The sequence below is a fragment of the Humulus lupulus genome, chromosome 9, assembly GCF_963169125.1.
Source record: "Humulus lupulus chromosome 9, drHumLupu1.1, whole genome shotgun sequence".
Classification (NCBI taxonomy): domain Eukaryota; kingdom Viridiplantae; phylum Streptophyta; class Magnoliopsida; order Rosales; family Cannabaceae; genus Humulus; species Humulus lupulus.
The window spans coordinates 30284158-30303742 of NC_084801.1; the positions used below are offsets into that span (position 1 = coordinate 30284158).

At 41.3% G+C, this 19585-nt stretch overlaps 1 pseudogene; it reads right to left on the bottom strand.

The window, feature by feature from the left end:
* Nucleotides 1-200: 200 nt before the first annotated feature.
* On the bottom strand, nt 201-2235 carry LOC133801726 (tetrahydroberberine oxidase-like; annotated as a pseudogene).
* Nucleotides 2236-19585: the final 17350 nt, after the last annotated feature.

The window sequence follows — 19585 nt, forward strand, 5'->3', positions numbered from 1 at the left end:
AGTAAATCTTTTTCTTTAGTAAATCTAAGTGTAATTTTTAAAACCTTTCTCACAGTGAATTAAAATTAATTTCTGGTGTTCTCTTTAAAAATAGAATGAAATGTAATAAGTGGGACCTATATATTGGAGACATTGAGACGGGTGATTTTTCTTTAAACGCAAATTTAAATCGCTTACCACAATATTGAACACAAGGTCACTTACATTAAATTGCTAGCTGTTTATATTTATAAATAGGTACAAATGAGAATTTACCCAGCACATATTATTATATACCCGTGTAGAAGCTTAATATTTTTGAAAACTTATTACATTTAAATCTATGGAATGGACCTGGAGAATTAATACACATACTTCAATATGAGATCCCAATATTATTTATATAGAACTATCTTATCCTCTTCCCTTCTACAAGGCCGAACGAGTTGGAATGCTTTGTTCATTCATGAAGAAATTAGTTGGATCAACCTTGGTCTTCACTTGAACCAACTTGTCAAAGTTGTTCTTGAAATATTTGGGGCCCCAAATTCTTGGATAACTTAGCTCGCCCTTATTGCTATATGTGCCAATATCAAGATCTCTATAATTCAGATATGCAGCTCTCGGATTTTTAGACACAAAAGGAGCCATGTAACTATAAAGCCTTCTAATCCAACTTATACGTTGTTCAGCTTTAGAAGCGTTTTCTTCTTCTTTCCAATATACCAAATATTGAATGAAGAATATGTTCCCAGCTCTATGTGGGAATGGGAGTTCTGATTCTGAAATTTCATTCATTTTCCCACCATAAGGACTCATGATAATAATAGCCCTACCAACTTCTTCTTCATACAACCTTTCCCATATACCTTCCAAACCCTTCTCCGGAATTGGGCAAGTCACAAAGTCAGATTTTCCTTTGAAGGACAACCTAGAAGGAGTCGTTCTATGAAGCAAAACGTCAAGAGGTTGTCCTGTTCGGAATGTATGAAAGTACACAACAGATTCAATCCAACTCATTTCGAAGCAATCTTCTCTAACCAAACCCAACTCGGGAAAGCTCTTTTGCATCAAGGGAATTAGTGTCTCCACACTACCAATAAACAACGAGTTGAATGAGACTTGTATTGTCTTTTTACCGTCTTGTGCAGAAATTGCTTGTAAGAAGAGTCTGATGAATAAATCCTCATGAAATTTGTCTGCGATGTATTGCCATTTATGGAGAAGCTTGGTAGCATTTTGTGTCAAGTTCCGGTTGACCGTGAAGACAGTCACGGTCGATGGAACTGGAACAAGTTGAAGTTTCCACGAGAGAACAACTCCGAAGCTCGCTCCTCCACCACCGCGAATGGCCCAAAACAAATCTTCCCCATGGATTTTCTATTTAAAATTCTTCCTTCCACGTTAACTATTTCAGCATCAATGATATTATCAGCTGCAAGGCCATATTTTCTCAACATCGTTCCATAACCTCCTCCACTGAAATGTCCACCAACACCTATACTAGCGCAAGTACCCGCTGGAAAGCCAAGATTACTGCTCGCCTCGGCAATCTTATAGTAAACTTCGCCAATGGTAGCCCCGGCTTCGACCCATGCAGTTCTTTTCTCGACGTCTACGTTGATAGATCGAAGGTTGAAGAGATCGATTATAACAAATGGGGCTTTGGACACAAAAGAAAGACCCTCGTAATCGTGGCCACCACTTCGAACTCTAACCTGCAGTTCATGTTTCTTCGAACAGAATATGGCGGCTTGGACATGGGAGGCGCGCAATGGTGTAACGATAACTAAGGGTTTTGGTAAGAAAGGAGAAGAGAAACGAGAGTTTTGTATGGAGAGATTCAAGAGAGAGAAATACGACGGGTCGTTTGGGGTGTAAATTAGTTTGGAAATGGAGCTGGAAGTGTTTGAAGGAGAATGATCATGTTCTGAGAGGCAATGAAAAAAGCCTTCGTGAGAGGGAGATGAATTTGCCCATGGAAATGAGAAGAGTAAAAAGAAAGGGAGTAAGATTAATGGAAGAGAAGACTTCATGATGATCTAATTAGCTGTGATAGCAGGGATGAATGTGTATATTTATATTTATTGTGGTTCTGGAGGGACGGTAGAGATAATGTTTTTTAATTGGGTTGCATAATGAACAATATAAGCATTATTATGGCGGCTTTCCACAAGGGCTTATTATTTTATTATAATTTGTTGCATTGATGTAGGACTTGATATGTAAATTAAAAATGGGACGAAAGCTATGTATAAATCATCTCCAAATCCAATGACCGTTTGAAATATATCTTTGATTTCTGTCTAGTTTTCCAAATTGTACAATTCATATATATGTCCATGAATATGAAGTTTAAAGTTTGACCAGAAGAGTTAATATATACATTATTTTTATAAAGTGGTATAATAACTTTCTATTGTTCTTTTGAAAAGTTATTTAAAAATGATTTAAATTCTTCTCAATTTTGGGAATTATAAATTGAATTCGGATTTTTATTTGATTCGATTCGATAAATTTGTAGCATTCAACACCTGACTAAGTTGTTCACTATTACTGAAGTTATGGTCAAAAGCAAATATAGAATGACCTTCCTTTGTCTGACTTTCTCCTATTGACCGCCGCAATTCATTTTGGCCAGCAGTTGCCAGTTTTATAGCAACCATTCGCTTCCATACCATCATGAAATTTGGGCAACAAAGAGTTTTAAATTGGGAAATTTGATAAAGTATGAAATGTTTGTCATCTAAAACAATCTACTTAAATAAAAGATGACGTTTCTTATTTAATTTTCGAAACATGGTGAGAAATCAAATTAGGATAAATACACTGCAACTATACGAGGTTTTTATGACTTTATTTTGGAGACAATAAAAGTCTACAATCTCTTCTGCTGGCGATGGCATTGTAAGTTGAGTCATTGTAGGTGCACATCTCACGTTTACTATGAAAAAATGTGAGAGACATCTCACATTTTCCAGTGGGAGACATTGAAAGGTGTCAGAAAAAAACGTAGACTTTCAATGTCTCACACTAGGAGACGTGTGATGTCTCTCATCTCTCTCAATAGTAGATATTGAAAGTCCTTTAAAGACTTTTCAATATCTTTTATTGGAAAACGTGAGAGACATCCCACGTCTCACGATAGGAGATATTAAAAAGTCTCCCAATTTTTTTTAAAAACAAATTAATTAAATGAAAATTTATTTAATATTAATTTAAATTGATTTAATAATTAATTGAATTAAAATTGATGTAATTAATTAAATCAAAATCGATATAAATAATTAAAATAAAAGTACTGTTGATGTCGTTTTTCGTCAACAGTGAATAAAGAGCACGAAAACAATAAATGGTTATGGCCAGAAAAATACAATAAGACAAACAGGATTTTTTACGTGGTTCAGCAGTTAACTCTGCCTAGTCCACGAATCTTTGTTATTAAAGCTTAAGATGATTTCTGGGAATTCTTCAAGAATGAATTCTCCAGAGTTTCTCTCAAGATTACAAAAATTCGGTCATCTTCAATGGTGCAAATCTTCTCTATTTATAGAGAAGATTTCGGAATACTATCTCACACATTTCGGGAAGTTATTCTGTATATGTAAATAAATTTTAATGGCATTAAAAGCCTGTAACTCCTATATACAAGGAAACGTCCCCTGAAGACCAGGGAATGTATAACTGAATAATAAATACCCCTTTATTATAGGGGATTTACAACAATGAATGTAGACTGCGTCTCTCCAAAATGATTCACTAAAATATTCAAAGTTATCAATCTACATTGTCAGTGCCGTGTTCACCCAGGTCTCTTAATGACTTTCGAGTTGTAGCATTTTCCCCGATATCATGTGGCTTCGAGCCCACACTTATGTCAGGCTCGGAACCCCTGATCCGAGGTCATCCGAGAATAGACGTACTTCGATGTCTGTCTTTCAAGCTTGTGAGGATTTCGAGGCTACCATCTTCGAGATGCCCCTTCTTTGTAGGTTCGGTGCCTAGGTTGCAGACACGTGTTCCAGACATTACGAGCCCATTCCTGACGAATCCAGTTTTCGAGATCACAATTCTTAAGGCTCAAAATCTGGGTGTAACATTTTGCCCCCTCAAAAGTATTTGTTCGAATCCTATGAGAAGGAAACTTTTGAACTACTTTCTTCGGGAACCGCACCATCACACATACTTGAGGGTGGACGCGTGTCAGTTGGGTATTGCTTATCCAAGGTACTCGAGTACCTTGGAAATCCGCCCACGATCGTTCGCCTGCCACCTTTTCGATGCCATCTTGTCATTTGTCCCTGGCCGTCAGATTTTATAAGGATTCTGGCCAATGGCTCAGATTAATCCCCTTTTTTTCTCACTTTTTACTATCTATATATAAGGCCCTAGACATCTTCTTCCTTTTATTCTACACTCATCAGAGAAAAAAGAAGAGACAAAACCAGAAGCCATCCCAGAGAGCTTTTTGCTTTTGCATGTTTTCCCAGCCGAAGAAACAAAGGACCGCCAGCTTGTTCGAGACCGTAAGGTTATACCTGTAGCCTCTCCTTCAATCAACGATTTCTCTGCAATCGCCATCATTGTGTAAGTATCTGATGATCTTTTCATTTTCCTTTATGACGGTTTCTGTCTGTGTTGTTCTTTTATTTTTGGAAATGTACTGGTTTATTTTTTAGTTTGATATGCTAGGAAGCTCTGGCCGATAGGCATTCAAGTTTAAGTTTCCGTGTTAGGTTTAAGTCACCGGTTCCAAATCCAGCTTTGATGTATAACAAGCTCAAACAAGGTCTCTTTTTTCTGGGTTTTCAAAATTTAAAAGACATATCTTGCACACCAAGATATCAGGTACAAAATCTTGGTTTTAAAGAATGCACGATACCCAAGACTACCATTTTTGAATAACCGTCACCTTTTTCCCTGATATTTCGGGATTCTAAAAAATTTGATCCACTCCCCTCCTTTTTCTCGTAGAATACACGTTCTGACTCTTAATTGGGTTTTCGGTATCGAGCTCGTTTGGTACCCAAGCACTCTCCGAGCTTGTCTTACCAAGCTCGTAATTCTTGAATCCTTGCATGCATGGCCCTCACCATTTTTTCTTTCTCGCTAGATGTCACAGAATCTGGAAAGACGGTGGGGGTTGCTGCTAGCAATTCCGCATTCGCCAAAAACTCCGAGCCCAGAATCGCTGTTTTCTCGGAACCAACGCCTGATTCGTGAATACGATCTCGCACGCGAACAGGAAGAAATCCGAGCTCACTATCGCCGCCAAATCGTCGAGGTCACAGAAAAGAAGAGGAGAATCCTTCGAGAGGCTCTTTATCCGGAAAATGATTCAGGACCCAAGCCGATCCCCCTTGACCCTAGGTTAAAAGTGACCATCGCATACAACCCAGGAGAGCTCCAATTCTCACTGATGGGGGAGCCTTCTACCTCGCAGCCACGGAGGGAGTTCTTCGAGGCCGAGCACTACTGGAGCTTGGTAACCTCGACAGGTCAGATAAACGATCTCCTGGCCTTTCACGACCTCAGACTGTCAAGCTCCTTAAGGTGTCGAGCCCCTACTTCCAGCGAGTGAAGCTGCCATGCCCCAGGAGATGGAAATCCCGATAACAAGCTGAGGTACGCGGCTTGGAGCCAGGAGCATATGAAGGTAGGAGCGTTACTGCCTTTGAAGTCTTTCTTCAAGGACTTCACAAACTTTGTTGGGTTGGCTCCATTCCAGCTCAACACTAATTCTTACAGGGTTCTGTCTGCCCTGAAGTCGTTGTACCACGAGTTGAAGTGGGAAGGACCCACGCCAGAAGAGATCTTGTATCTCTTTTGTTTGAAAAGCAATCCCTCCCGAGCTCGGGGAGGGGACGGCTTCTACTATCTTTCGAGCTACCCCAAGTAAAAAAAGGTGGTCAAGGATCTTACCAACCATCCTCCTGACTTTAAGAAGGCCTTCTTCTGGACAGATGGCCTGTCCCCGTCTCGATACTATTCATTCAGACGGATTCGTAAGTACCCCAACCCTCTTTATCTCTGTGCTCGGACTTTTGTCTGTAGGCTCGTACTTAGTTGAAATGTGTTTTATTTTCCAGCCAACTATCATCATCCTACTCCCATTGACGTGATGAAGGAGCATAGAGAGGCTCTGCTCCAACTCCCTTATGGCAGGAGGTCTCTCTCATATCTTTTGCATGAGAGTAAGCTACGAGCTTGCGGACTTTTGGGAGATGGCCAGTCCACCTCGGATTGGTCCAACAAAAAGTACGACCTTTGGGAGCTCGTGCCTTTGCCAACAGGCATCCTTCCTCCAAGGAGAGAGGCGAGGCCCCGCCTCTGGTTCGCCAATGGAGCCCGCAGTCGGGGAACGAGGCCAACGACAAAGCCTCGAGCTCGGGCTCGGATGATCAAGGTACAGTCATCCTAAGCTCAAAAATGTGGTCCCCCACCCTATTACAACATAAACCCGATAGGTTAGTATTATGCAAGGACGATAGGGACCATTTCTATATATGGACTTGGGTAGATGATCGGGTTCATAGGTTTGATAGTTGGTTGGGGAAGTATGACACTATGTACAGTCTGAACGAGGTGTGGGACGGAATAGTCGTCCAATATGGGACCAATGACTATAGGGACCTTTCGAGGTTGACATCCACATATAGGGAAGGTACTCCCCCCGCCTCTTCTGAAGATGGGGGAATTTCATGGTCTCCGAGCCCAAGCTCGGGGGAGAATTCCAGTTAGGTCTTTCTCCACTTGGTTTTTTTTTTTATATCTTCCAAGTTTGCTAGCACTATGCTTAACCTCGATTGGAACTGTGCAGGTGCTATGGATTCCGATCTCGACAATATCCTCGAGAGTGGCAGTGCCAAGAGGAGAAAACGCCCCAGGGGGTCGCGAAAGGTTGACCGGCCTGCCAAGGTCCTTAAGAGGACCGAAAAGACACCTCCTCCCTCGGCTTCGCCTGCCATGAGTTCCACTATGGTGCCAACCTCACAGGTCGGTGCCTCCGTTATGGCCGAGCCTCAACCTCCTGTATTGGTTCACCCGACACTCGGTCCACCTCCCAAAAAGCCTTCTGCTTCTCTAACTCACAAACTGTCAGTTTCTACTCACGTTGAGGAGTATGTAATTGACAATGCTGCTGGATCCCATGGGGCTACGCTGGCTTCAGACGTCTTGTCCTGAGTGGGCTAGAGTTTTAGCAGTTTCGACGCTCCCCAATGGAAATTTTTGAACAATGCCCGAGACTGCACCGCCCTCTACGAGAAGAGTATCGAGCTTGCCGTCGCGGTAACTTTTCTTCCCCCCTTTTCTTTTTCTTAGTTATATTTATAGACGGTCCGAGTGTTAATGATGATTTTTTTTTTGTGTGTCAGACTCTTGCTGTTTCTGCCCAGCTCAACTATAAGTTGAACAATGAGATCCATTCGAGCAAGTCCTATGCTCAGGAGGCGAAGGATCTTCAACTCAAAGTGAGTGATGACCTGAAGGCAGCAAATACAAAGCTTGAGGCAGGAGCCGAGGAGCTTAAGGCCAAGGCATCCGAGCTTGAGAAGCTGAATGCTAGGCTCGCGGAGCTTGAGAAGGAGAATGCCAGGCTCGCGGAGCTTGAGAAGGAGAACACTCGGCTCCAAGAGGCTAACAAAAAGCTCGAAGAAGACCAGGCCGCCACTTTTGATATAATCGAGGGTGAAAAGGCTCGCCTCCTTGCCGAGTATAAAGAGAAGAAGGACCAGGCGGTTGATTTGGCCATGTACAGAATGTGGGCCAATAATGAAGACCTCCATACCAGCTTCCTAGATCCTCTTGAGGCAAAGCTCCTTGATAAGTGGAATGGTCGGCTTGAGGCGGAGGAGGCCACTCGGGAGGCTGCCACCGAGGCTGCTCAGAAGGATAGTCATGCTATTCGTCCTGAGGGGTCTAATGCCACTGATGTTGAGAAGGCCAAGGAGACTGCTCCTTCTTGAATCTCATCTTGGGGCTGCGTCCCTTTATTTTTATAATTGTTTTATTCTATGCTCGTAGGGCTGATACAATTTCTTTTTCTTTTAATACTCATGCTTTTTATTTCTTGGTTTGAAATATTTTGCACATTCTATATTAAAGAATCGCGTATGTTTATTTATTCGTACAAACATAGTTTGGATTTAGGCTCGAGGCTCAATGCATTCATGCACCGTTTGCTCGAATTATCCGCTTCCGATCTCGTTATTCATCAAGGTCGGATATTACTTTAACCATGAACCCGAAAGTAATTGTATGGTGTGTAATGCAAACAGTTTAGTTATATCCTATTGTTTAGATACTTTTTCTCGTCCTTGGTTATCTCTCCGAGGTTATGAGTTCGAAACTATTTTTTATAAGATACTCCAGCCTCGATCTCGACTTATCACGAAGTAGGTTTATGTTCCAACTTATCCTTGATTAGTTTTAGCTGGTTTGCTCCAAACCTTTTAAGGTTGTGATTGGTTTGTAATCCATACACTTATATGTTTTTGATAATTTGATTTTATCCAAACTACCTTAGCTCGCGCATTTGGTTACATCCAAACACTTATGTTTTTCGTATATCTTAATTTATTTTTCAAGCTGGTGGTATTTATATATATAGCAATGACGCCCCCTTAATATCCTATGAATGTGACCATAGGTTATTAGATTAAGAGAGATTGCAAAAATAAATTATATCAGACGAAATAACTCTTTATTTAACAAAATCCAAAAGTAGGCAAAACAGTACAGATAAATAAGCATGGTTACAGGCAACATCCTTCCTACACTTATTGATAGTAAGGCCTTAGGTGTTCACCATTCCATGCTCACGGTACCAGGCTCCCATCCAATCTCGCTAGCTTGTAGACACTAGGGCGGATGACTGACTCTATCTGGTAGGGTCCTTCCCAATTTGGTCCGAGCATGCCAGCTGCTGGATCTCGCGTTGCCAAAAATACACGCCTTAGTACCAAATCTCCCACACCAAACTTTCGATCTCGAACCCTTTTGTTGAAGTACCTGGTAGCTCGTTGTTGGTAGGCAGCATCCTCAACTGAGCTTCGTTTCTTCTTTCTTCGATTAAGTATAAGGTTTCTTCGAGCTGAGTGTGGTTCGAGCTTTGGTCATAAATGTGAGTTCAAATTGTAGGAATTTCGACCTCGATAGGCAACATAGCTTCGCAACCGTATGCTAGAGAGAACAGGGTATGTCCCATTGATGTTCGAGCTGTAGTGCTATATCCCCATAGGACTTGGGGCAATCTTCGGGCCATCATCCCTTTGCTTTCTCCAACTTTTTCTTTAGCGAACTCTTGAGAGTTTTGTTTACAGCCTTGACCTGGCCATTCGCTTGAGGATGAGCTACTGACGAAAAACTCTTTATTATTCCATTCTTCTCGCAAAAGTTGGTGAACAAGTCACTATCGAACTGGGTTCCGTTGTCGGATACAATTTTCCTTGGCACCCCATATCGGCACACAATGTTTTTTATCACGAAGTCAAGGACCTTTTTGGAAGTTATTGTTGCTAACGGTTCAGCCTCTGTCCACTTTGTGAAGTAATCTACGGCGACTACAGCATACTTCACATTGCCCTTGCCAGTTGGGAGAGAGCCTATGAGGTCGATTCCCCATACCACAAAGGGCCATGGAGAGGTCATCATGGTCAGCTCGGATGGTGGAGCTCGAGGAATCGTGGCGAACCTCTGGCATTTATCGCACTTCTTTACGTACTCGAAAGAATCCGATTTAATGGTTGGCCAGAAATATCCTTGGCGTATGATTTTCTTGGACAGGCTATGCCCCCCAGTATGGTCTCCACGGAACCCTTCATGAATTTCTTCAATGATCTTCTTGCCTTCGGGTGGAGTCACGCACCGAAGTAATGGCATGGAATACCCCCTTCTATACAGCTTTCCGTCCAAAATGGTGTAACGGGGAAGTTGATACATTAACTTTCGAGCCTGGTTCCGATCTTTTGATAGGACTCCGGTCTCGAGATATTTGACTATCGGGGTCATCCAGGTAGGTTCGGACTCAATCATACACACGTCTTCCTCCTCCAGCTCATTAATGCTAGGTGCCGAGAGGTGTTCTATTGGCACAACGTTTAGCTCATCATTCTCGGCAGAAGTAGCAAGCCGAGCCAAGGCATCTGCATTTGAGTTTTTCTCTCGGGGAACCTGTATGATCACATAAAACTCGAAATGTTCCAATGCAGTTTTTGCCTTATCTAAGTAAGCTGCCATTTTTGTGCCACGAGCCTGGTATTCTCCCAAGATTTGATTAACCACAAGCTGGGAGTCGCTGTAGCAATGTATTGCTTTAGCTTTGAGCTCTTTGGCTATACGAAGTCCTGCCAGTAAAGCCTCGTATTCGGCCTTGTTATTCGATGCATTGAAGTCGAATCTTAAGGCAGAATGAAATCTGCTCCATGTGGGAGTAATCAAAATGACCCCTGCCCCCGATCCATTTTCATTAGATGACCCATCGACGTAAAGTTTCCACAGCTCGTGGGCCGGGGTTAAAACTTCATCGTTGGTCATGGAAGTACACTCCACTATAAAGTCTGCCAATGCCTGTGCCCTAATGGTCGTCCTCGGGTGGTAGGTGACCTCGAATTGCCCGAGTTCAACCACCCATTTAAGAAGTTGACCCGAAGCCTCCGGTTTAGACAGGATTTGCCTAAGTGGTTGATCAGTCAATACATGGATGAGGTGTGCCTGGAAGTAGGGTCGAAGTTTTTGAGACAAATGAATTAAGCTGAGAGCTAGCTTTTCCATCAAGGGTTATCTCGACTCTGCCCCCGGGCTGATGTAATATACGGGCCTTTGTACCTCGTCTTCTTCTTGCATGAGCACTGCACTTATTGCATGCTCGGTAGTGGCAAGATACAAGTATAGTACTTCGCCCGTGACAGGCTTTGATAAGATGGGAGGCTCTGCAAGGTGCTTCTTAAGCTCCTGGAAGGCCAGTTCGCACTCTTCCGTCCATTCAAATTTCTTGCCTCCCCTCAAAAGGTTAAAAAACAGAAGGCAACGGTTTGTAGATTTCGAAATAAATCTACTTAGTGCCGCCATCCTGCCGGTCAAGCTTTGGACATCTTTGTGTCTTCGAGGTGAGGGCATGTTGATCAGGGCCTGGATCTTGTCTGGGTTAGCTTCTATTCCACGAGCGTTTACAATGAAACCCAGGAATTTTCCTGATGATACCCCGAAGGAGCACTTCTGAGGATTTAGTTTCATGTTATACTTTCGGAGCATGCCAAAGCACTCTTCGTGGTCATCAACATGGTTATTGTTAAGTTGAGACTTGAAAAGCATGTCATCAACATAAAATTCCATGTTGTTCCCTATTTGTTATGAAAACATCATATTCACGAGCCGCTGGTATGTGGCCCCAGCATTTTTGAGCCCGATTGGCATGACATTATAACAGTATAGCCCCTTGTCCGTTATGAAGCTCGTATGTTCTTGGTCAGGGGCATTCATGGGAATCTAGTTATATCTAGAATAGGCATCCATGAACGACATCAGTCCATGCCCCGCCGTGGCATCCACGAGCTGGTCAATCCTTGGTAAGGGAAAACAGTCCTTCAGGCAAGCTTTGTTGAGGTCCGAATAGTCAATACAGGTTTGCCACGTCCCATTAGGCTTTGGGACCAACACCGGATTGGCTACCCAGTCAGGGTAAAAAGCATCCCTAATGAATCAGTTTGCTTTTAACTTGTCAACCTACTCCTTCAGTGCCTTCTTGTCGTCATCCAACTGTCTTCACTTTTGTTGCTTTGGAGGGAAGCTTTTATCAATGTTTAGTGTGTGGCTTGCTATGTTCGAACTTATTCCTACCATGTCCGAATGTGACCATGCGAAGACATCCTGGTTTCTCTTCAAAAAGCAAATTAGTTGCTATTTGGTTTCTTCCTGGAGGTGTTTTCCAACCTTTATCTTTTTCGAGGGATCGGACTCTAAGAGCTGAATCTCTTCGTGCTCTTCTAAGGGTTCGAGGTCAACCTTCTCCTCAACTCTTAGATCGATTTCTTCATCAATCTCCAAGATCGTCCCATTTTTACTCTGAACAATGACGAGTGCTTGTGCGATCGTCTGTTTCTTTCCTCTTAAGGAAATGTTGTAGCATTCCCTTCCTGCTAACTGATCTCCCTTCAACGTCCCGGTGCCACTAGGGGTCGGGAACTTAATGGCCAGATGCCTTACGGACGAGACTACCCCCAGCCCAACCAGGGCGGGTCTCCCGAGCAGCACATTGTAGGCTGAACGTAGATCCATTACTACGAACTCCATCATCTTGGTTGTTGAGACTGGGTAGTCTCCCAAGGTCACGGGGAGTTCGATGGATCCCATGCAGGCGGTTCTTTCTCCTGAAAAGCCATATAGCGTAGTCGCACATGCTTTCAGGTCACGAAGGGAGAGTCCTATCTTTTCAAGGGTTGCCTTATAGAGAATGTTAACTGAGCTCCCATTGTCTATGAGAACTTAGTGGACCCTTTTATTTGCCAGCTGGAGGGTGATGACCAGTGGATCATGGTGAGGAAATTGAACATGGGACGCATTGTCCTCAGTGAAGGTTATTGGTTGGGATTCAATGCTTTGACTTTTTGGAGCTCTAGGTTCGGGTTCATAAGGAGACCAGTCTCCAGTCTTTAGCTCGTTCACATATCTCTTTTGGGCATTTCTGCCCACTCCCGCAAGATGAGGCCCTCCCGAGATGGTTATCACGTCTTCTCCATTGATTGGCGGGGGCCTATCTTCTTCCCTGGCTCGGGAATTGTTTTTTTGTGTGGGCTGTGGCGCAGCTGCCCTCTGGCTCGTAGTCGCCTAATTAGCATTCTGGTTTTTGACATATTGTCTGAAATAACCTCTCGAGATCAATCATTCGATCTCATCTTTCAGCTGTCGACATTCATCAGTAGTATGCCCGGTGTCTCTGTGAAATCGACAATATTTGCTGGAGTCTCTCTTGGACTTCTGATTTCTCATTGGGTTTGGACGCCTGAAGGGGACCTAGTTTTCATTAGCCAGGTATATGTTCTCCCGAGACTTGTTTAGCTCAGTGTACACTCTGTACACGGAGAAATATCTCTCCCCGTTATTTTTCTTTCCTCCCTCGGCCTCGGGGTTACTCCCTTAGTTATTTTTTCTCTTGGAAGGGTTTTCTGCAGCAGGCTTCGTAGCTGGTGGGTCTGTCAAGATTGAGGCAGAGTTTACGTTTATCGTTGTAGTTACGGGCTGGGAAGTCACATTAAGTGTCGACCTCGCTTCCTCTACCTTGACAAACCTCTGTGCTCGTTTGTTAAACTCGGTTAGGGACCTCACCGATTTTCTCTGCATGTCGTCCCAGAGAGCACTTCCTGGCATTACTCCAGCTTGAACAGCCATTAGGTGACCACTGCCATCCACATTCCGAGCTCGGGCAACTTCCAAGTTAAACCTTGTAAGGTAACTTTTCAATGTCTCACCTAGATGCTGCCGAACGTTAGTCAGGGTTGACGCTTCAGGTCTAACCCCCATCATGGCTTTGAACTGCTTCTTGAAGTCTTTAGACAGCTGATCCCAAGAAGTTATTGAGTTTCTTCTATATTTTTCGAACCAGCTTTTGGCTGGTCCTGTCAGTGATGCTGGAAATAACATGCATCTGAGCTCGTAACCCACGTTACTTGATCTCATTATGGTATTTAATGTACTCAAATGGTTGTACAGGTCGGACTTTCCCTCAAACGTTGGGACGTGAGGGATCCGAAATCCTTGGGGAAATGGAGTGTTGGAAATATGGGGAGCAAACGGTTCAAGCTCCTCATCAGAATCTTCATATCGATCCTGACCTTGCTCATTTTTCAAAAGCCTGAAGGCCTTTTCTAACTGATCAATTCTTTCCTGGACTGGGTCCACGAGGGGTCTTGTTTGGAATTGGTTGTCGTCAATCACAATTCCAGGTTCGCGCCTCCGCAGGGGGTCTTTATGCCTATTTAAGCGATACCTCAGGTCCTGGTTCGTCGGGTTAACATTACCCTGATTTTGATTCAAATGTTCCCGCAGGTCGGAGCGATTCCTGTGGCTCCCAGTATTCTTCCGACCTCGATCATGCATACTGACTAATCTGGTATTTCTAGAGTCGTCACTAGTAAGACTTTTCGCATGATTGTTTCGAGATGGGTCTTTTTCGTGCCGCCTCGTTTTTGCCGTGCGAGACTGGGACGTTTGACTTTTTTCAGATGGGGCGCCTCTCCGCTCCAGGAAAGCTTCCTTGTTCCTTTGTCTCCTCCTCGCACATCTTTCGTCCTCATCTCGAACTGGTTGAGCATTCCTGCGAGGAGGTGAAGGATATCTTATAGGCGATGGAGGGAATCGTATGGGTGACGGTGGCTGCCACCCATTTCGCGGCCTGGACGGTCCGGAGTTTGGCCGAGATGAGTTGGTTGCATTCTGTGTGTTCCCAGGGACTTGAGTCCGAGCCTCTGCAGGGGCTCGGTTGTTCTCAGTTCCCGCAGGTACCCCCGCAGGTGGATTAACCGGGGCCCTAGCTCAGGTACTTCTCTGGGGTCTTGAGGGAGCGGATGGATCTGCTGGTGCCGGAGGTTGTTCTGGCCTTCTTGTGGAAGCATTCTTTCATGGACGCCCACGAGGCCTGCAGGGGGAAACATGCACGTCCCTCGGAGGACGAGCTTGGTTTTCACGCGGAGGCGGGGGCTGAGCCCCCTGCGCCTCTGCGGCTATCCATGCTAACTCCTCATTCCGCTTGTTGGCTTCTGCCAACTGCTGTTTCAGCTGCCGGTTTTCAAGTTCCACAATGGGAACGTACCGTTCAGGATTGTAATACATATCCTCATCCCTTGGTGGTGCGGGTGGTCCTCGAGAATTGGAGGATTCGCTTCTCTCTTCAGCATCCGAGTTTACCATTGGCTGTTTCCCAGAGCGTCTTGGATAATTTTCTTCAGGAACATTCTGATCGTTAGTGGCCATAACTTGTTCAGGGAATGAATGCTTAAGGCTCTCAATGAAAGCACCAAACTGTTGACGCCGTTTTTCGTCAACAGTGAATAAAGAGCACGAAAACAATAAATGGTTATGGCCAGCAAAATACAATAAGACAAACAGGATTTTTTACGTAGTTCAGCAGTTAACTCTGCCTAGTCCACGAGTCTTTGTTATTAGAACTTCAGATGATTTCTGGGAATTCTTCAAGAATGAATTCTCCAGAGTTTCTCTCAAGATTACAAAAATTCAGTCCTCTTCAATGGTGCAAATCTTCTCTATTTATAGAGGAGATTTCAGAATACTATCCCACACATTTTGGGAAGTTATTCTGTATATGTAAATAAATTTTAATGGCATTAAAAGCCTGTAACTCCTATATACAAGGACACGTCCCCTGAAGACCAGGGAACGTATAACTGAATAATAAATACCCCTTTATTATAGGGGATTTACAACAATGAATGTAGACTGCGTCTCTCCAAAATGATTCACTAAAATATTCAAAGTTATCAATCTACATTTTCAGTGCCGTGTTCACCCAGGTCTCTTAATGACTTTCGAGTTGTAGCATTTTTCCCGAGATCATGTGTCTTCGAGCCCACACTTATGTCAGGCTCGGAACCCCTGATCCGAGGTCATCTGAGAATAGACGTACTTCGATGTCTGTCTTTCGAGCTTGTGAGGATTTCGAGGCTACCATCTTCGAGGTGCCCTTGCTTTGTAGGTTCGGTGCCTAGGTTGCAGGCACATGTTCCAGACATTACGAGCCCATTCCTGACAAATCCAGCTTTCGATATCACAATTCTTAAGGCTCGAAATCTGGGTGTAACAAGTACAAATCTTCATTAAAATTGAAGTTGGAAGTCGTGTACTTCTAATTTCTCCCACTGGGAGACGTGAGACACGTGGCATGTCTCACATTATGAAATGTTAGAAGTCCTCCCTGGACACGTGTTAGACAAGAGTTTTCCAACATCTTCCCACCCTTTTAATGTGTTACAGTTTTAATCATTAATAAAAAAAAATCAATGTATCCCAACACAAGACACAAAAATCTTCTTATAGTAGGGAGTCATTGAAAGTAGAATTTGTTGTAGTGGTCCTGCATACTACTAGTGGGGACTACTAGTGGGGAGTCACCCACCTATATACATTATTACACTAAATCATGCTGACTGTACCTAATAAAAAAGAAAGAATATTATTATACTTATTATATGAAGTGGAGTTGAGAAAAAACCTTTTGGCTTCAATCAAGGCTTCTTTATCACATGCTAACCTTTATTAAAAACAATGAACAGTAATTGTAAATTGTTTTCTTCTTTGTGACAAACCATTCCTCTTCAAATAAATCCCTCGAATACTATATATGCTTTGCACTTATAACTTCATCAAATACCTTAAGCCTTGACTTAGCCACTAGCAGAAGTCTATATAAGATAAATTTCTACTGTTTTGGTTCTTTGGATATATTATTCGAGTAGTTGATTCATTAGGGATATTTGAGTTCCTGAGCATCTGTGAACCCTATCCAAAAAAATATACCGCTAATGTCTACAATTACAAAATTATGCTTAAAAATCAATTTTTAACCTAAATGTCCCTCTCACTTTTCCCATCTGCTCTTTCATTTATCTTTCCATCTTTTTATTTTCTCTCCATCTTCTTATTTTTCTCTCAAACAGTGTATACCTGAATTAATTTTTATAAATTAATTCTCATACATCCCTAATTTTCACACTATTTAATTTTTTTTTTACATTTCCTGTCTAAAACAACACCAAAATTAAGTTGTACCTAAAATCTCAAACTTTCAACCCATTGTGTAACATCCGCTTTCTTGTATAGGGCATTTTTCTAAATTATTTGTTTTTTCCAAAAATATTCATGTGAACATGAATTATTTATTGTGATTATGTGAAATCATGTAATGATAATTAAAGTAGAATTCAATGTGAAAGTCTTCCACGGATATCCTTAAGTGTTTGTTAAATGAACAATGGTTAAGTATTAAATAAATAAGAGAATATTTATTTAGGATGGTTTATTTTATTGCTAAAGTAAAATGATCAGATTAATTGATTATTTTATTAAAGTTAGTAATTTGAGGTTAAAAGACCATTGAGGGCTTAGGTTAAGCTAGGATTAGAAAGTTTTGAGGGCATATAAGTAAAAGTAGATTTTATGAGGAACAAGTATAGATAGGTCATTATGATTTAAGTCTGGAAAGGCATATCATCTATATCACTTTTATTAACTTAAAAATATTCTGGAGAGAGAACTAGGATAAAAGACAAACTCTAGAGAGAAAAAGTGTAGAACGATCAAGAAACCCAAAGGAAAAAGCTAGGAGATCAAGAGCAAAGGAGTAGGATATCATTTAATAGAGATTATTAAGAGTTTCTCAAACATATTACTCTATTATATAACCAAAGGAAGAAGCTAGGAGATCAAGAGCAAAGGAGTAGGATATCATTTAATAGAGATTATTAAGAGTTTCTTAAACATATTACTCTATTATATACCTTACCATTATGTTAGTTATTTTTCCTCTTCTTTTTTTTTTTGGCTTTCATCCTTGTATAGACACCCTTTCCGTGTATTCTTTTTAGTTCAATTTATGTAAAGACCCGACTAATTTAAAAATCTTGAACCTTTAGAACTACTAAGACATAACTTTTATCGTGTGGATATATATATATGTAAAATAATCAAACTTTATTATTGATACTTAGAAAGTCCAAAATACAGAATCTCGTTGTTCAGACATAAAATGATAAAGAAAACAAAATCTTTAAATAAAATTTAAATATTTCAAAGCACTAAGTGCAGAAACGATAAAGAAATAATTCAAAAGACTCAAAAAAAAAAATAATCTCTTCATCGATCGATCCCATCAGTTCATTTCTTTAGTACCTCGCCCGATACACAAGTCAAAGCCGCCTCGGATCCGTCCTGCCTTCCATGTTCATTTTCCTGCACAATCTAAATAAAAATGAATGAGCCTAATGCCCAGTAAGGAAAAACTACTAAAAGATACAACATAAAATAGACTTCAATATTAATGACCATTAATTCATTATCGAAGTATGTGATAAAAACAGATATATTCCTCTTATTTTAACTATTATTTTAGATGTATGTTTGTAATGACCCAACTATTTTTAAGACTTAGATCATTAAACCTACTAGACATAAATACTACTTTGAAGAAAACATACATGAGAAAAATTCATAACTTTATTGAGAAAGTTCATGATAATATTTGTAATACATAAATGAGCTCATCGTTTTAAAATAAAACGTAACTTTAAATGAAATTGTTTACAAAGCTAAATGCGGAAAATACATAAAAATGTAATTTAAAGAGACTAAAGGAAATAACGTCGTCCTCGAATCGACACGCAACCCATCTACTCCATTCACCCCAACACACACACCAAGCTTCCAAGAATCCTTCCACCTTTGTATCTATTTCCCTACATCACACTAAAAGAAAAGGAGTGAGCCTAATGCCCAGCAAGGAGAAGCTACTAATAACATAAAACATATACATAAATTATATCATAAACATATACTATAAACTATGAACATATACTATAATACTACAATGACCATTATACTACTTGGGGCTTGTTAACAAGGAAAGTCATATGCCTAATAAATTTGTGGGGCTTGCTAGCTAAACAAGTCATATGCTCATAAATTATTAGGGCTTGCTAGCTAGACAAGTCATATGCCCAAGGTCTATAAACATACTATACATAATGTTAGCATACAACATAAGATAATATAACATATAACATAACATATCATACAAACATACAAGATCTATCCTATTTTCCTTACCAAAACAGGGATATTTGAGAACAAATGCGGAACTTGGAACACTCCTAAACCAACAATAAGAATAGTGAGTATTCTAAAGGAAAGAGATGAAAATAATAGAACTAAACCACCAAGACGAAACTTACCAAGAAAGATCTTTAAGTTTCAAGAGCCTAATCAAAAACCAATATCAAAAGTTAGGATCTGAATAAAAGGAATAAAGAAAACTAAAGAGTTTTAAAGGATTGAACTTAAGGAATAAGAGTACCTTAGTTGACCTTATGGATTGGTCTAACTCCAATACCGAAATACACTAAACCTCACTTCCCAAGTATTTTATAAAGCTTAATAATAGCAAATCTTTTTCCCAACCTAAGTGTTTATCTCTCTTATGGTCTCACTAGCACCTTGGAGTCTGATCACAGCTAAATAGTAAGTGGAAGGGCTGGGTTCTAAGTCCTATTTATAGAGTTCTAGGAATAAAAATCTTCTTTTTGGCTTTGAATAAAAATAATGAATATAATTAAAAATATTAGAATATTCGCCAGTCAAAGGCTTAAGACTCGATCAAAACTATTCAGGGGCAAGTCTAGGGAGTCAAAGCTTGTTTTAAAAATTAAAAACTAAAATAAAAAAAAAATATGTTACTAAGGGCGATATATCGCCCCTATGTGGCGATATATCGGCTCTGCCCGAGTCCCGAGTCTTCGTTCGTCCGTTCGTGCAACGTCAACGTGTTTTTCGTATCCTTCGTCAGGCGATATATCGGCTCCAAGCTGCGATATATCAGCATACG